General features: G+C 45.0%; 1 long non-coding RNA gene across 1 annotated transcript in view; it reads left to right on the forward strand.

Moving 5' to 3' along the window:
* The first annotated feature begins 752 nt into the window (after nt 1–752).
* The window catches only part of LOC107183031, a 3,363-nt gene continuing 1,358 nt past the window's right edge, over nt 753–2,757 (forward strand). The window contains exon 1 of the long non-coding RNA XR_001513810.1: nt 753–845. This is a non-coding gene — a long non-coding RNA (uncharacterized LOC107183031). The remainder of the gene's footprint in view (nt 846–2,757) is intronic.

Raw genomic sequence — 2,757 nt, forward strand, 5'->3', positions numbered from 1 at the left:
TAGGAACATCAATGATGAGAAAAAATCATGGATCGGCTGCCTCCTGCATACCCCCTACTGGGGATGGAGCCAGCAACCCAGGCATGTGCCCTGACTGAGAATCTTACTATGACTTCCTGCTTCATAGGTCGAAGTTCAACCATTGAGCCACACCAGCTGGGTGGTTGTGGCTTATTTTTAAAGTGTGTTAACCTAGAGGCACCGAAACAATGGAGAGGGCTTGCTTAAGGCAAAGATAAACTTTTACTAAGAAGTTACATATCGCCCTGACCAGTTTGGCTCAGTGGATAGGATGTCGGCCTTCGGACTCAGGGGTCCCGGGATTGATTCAAGCCAGGGGCATGTACCTTGGTTGTGGGCACTTCCCCACTGGGGGGGTGTGCAGGAGGCAGCTGATAGAAGTTTCTCTCTCATCGATGTTTCTAACTCTCTATCCCTCTCCCCTCCACTCTGTAAAAAATCAATAAAAATATATATATTAAAAGTTACATATCTAGAGAGTGACTACCTACTCTGATGTGCCCACTTAGAAATTTATGATCAGATCACCCTGTGAGGTTGCTTTCCATGTAATCCTCTATTTCATCCACGCAGAATATATAGGTGTTGCAAAATCCAAGGATATGACCAGTCCTGAGCATAGATGCCCTTAGGAGCCTGGGTCAGGGTCCTTCAGAGACAGTCTGGTCCCATGTGGTCTCTCTCTCTGTTTCTGTTCACCTGGTCGGTTCATTACTCTCTTTTTCTCTCTACAGAAATGGTTTCAAGCCTCTCGATCAACAGGACAAAAGATGGCTACCCCATTGCTGCCAAATTACATCTCTTCAATTCAAGTGACCAACCAGGTCAAGAGACAACAGCATCTAAACTCCTGGGAGGATCTGATTTGTTGAGTTTGGGTCCATTCAGTGGGGGTCAGGGAGCAGGGCATATGTTCAGATAATGCTACTTTTGCAGCCAACAGAATGCAGGCGTCTCTGGAAGGCAGTTATGGGCTGGGCAGATGACTTCGTCACTATAGCTCATTATTGTCATTTCCATGCCATCCTATTCCCTTTATTCTTTTCATTCTGGTTCTAAAGTCTTCTAAGGTTTTGATGCCCTGTGGTACCAACAAAGCCAGGATGCCGTTTCCCTCCCTAGAAACAACTGTTCCTTAAACAATTATTTCTCTCTGAGTAGTCCCTGCCTTGTAAGCTTTTTAGCCTGGCTTGCTGGCCTTGGGAGGAACTGCTAGTTTTGCCTTCAAGGAGCGTTAGTTAGATAGGGCCTCACTAACAAAACCAGTGACCTGGTTCATCTCTCAGCCTTTGGGGATGACTATCTTTTTGCAAACACTTGGGGACAAGATAAAACAAAGAGAGACGATTCAACTCCATTGCTCCCAGTGTCTCCATTCCCTCCATATCCTAGCCTAATGGTGGTAGGATACAATAGTCTTAACCACCCGAGTTACCACTGTGGATGAATAAGTGGTGCTGTAATAAATCATAAATTCCTAACGGGCAGGTCATGGTGAATAGTCACTCCCCAGGCATATAACTTTTTAGTAAAAGGCTTATCCTTGCCTTAAGCAAGCCCTGTCTATTGTTTCTGTGCATCTAGGCCAGTGGTTCTCAACCTTCCTAATGCCGTGACCCTTTAATACAGTTCCTCATGTTGTGGTGACTCCCAATTTCATTGTTACAAATTGAACATAATTAAAGAGAGTGATTAATCACAAAACAATGTGTAATTATATATGTGTTTTTTGATGGTCTTAGGCGACCCCTGTGAAAGGGTCGTTTGATCCCCAAAGGGGTCTCGACCCACAGGTTGAGAACCGCTGATCTAGGTGATCACAGCTCTGAAATGCCTTTTTTCAGAGCCCTCCTTCTAAAACATAACCGCCCTCAAGGAGCAAATAGTCTTAAGTATCCTGTAGTCCAATCCCACTTTGCTTTCTCCCACCTTCACGTAATCTTCTGTAAATTCTCTCCTTAATTCCAAATGCATAAAGGAACTGCAAAATGTTTATCACCAGAGCATTTGAGGTCCTGCTCCCTGGCATATGCCGTCAGCTTGGCTCAAACTTATGAAAACTCTACAGGTTTGGATGTTTCTTACGTCAACATTGCAGAGGACTCTTCCCAAGTGCTCACCATTCCCTGGTACCAATGCCACCGAGCGGGACAGGAAGTCAGAGCACAGGGCTCCCTCTTCACGTGGGGAGCATCTCTCAGTATTACTGGCACAAGAGATATTTGGGGTACACACAGACATCTGTGCTCTGACAGCTTGAAGCTGAAGCTTTTTTTTAGTGTGGTGACAAGAAATTTGTATGAGCTTCTCTTTAGGGAAAAACATGACGATCACGGTTTCTAATTTTAAACAGAAAATCCATTTTCCACCATCATCCTTGATCAGAAGTAGCCTTTTCGAAAAACTGGAGGGAATGCGGGATTCTAGTGAATTCACCTGATCTCTAGAGAGTACATTTTAAACAACACAAGGAAGTACTTGAGGAAAATGAAAATGCATTGGGTTGGAGTTCTCTTTCCTGGGGAAGACCAGAAAAAGCTGCAGGTGGGAGTGATGAGAGGAGGAGGGGGTTGGGAAAATCCCTCGGAAGTCATTTTCTTGAGTATCAGAGAAGAGGAAGGAGCATGAAGATAGGTGAAGAAGTGGGACTCCTTGATGAGATTCTTGTAATGAACTCCCATCCCTACGGTGCTGCAAGTGGTCCGTCGAATCCAAGGCCTGGGCAGCTGTAGGGAA

Source organism: Myotis davidii, unplaced genomic scaffold, assembly GCF_000327345.1.
Source record: "Myotis davidii unplaced genomic scaffold, ASM32734v1 scaffold118, whole genome shotgun sequence".
Taxonomy (NCBI): Eukaryota; Metazoa; Chordata; class Mammalia; order Chiroptera; family Vespertilionidae; genus Myotis; species Myotis davidii.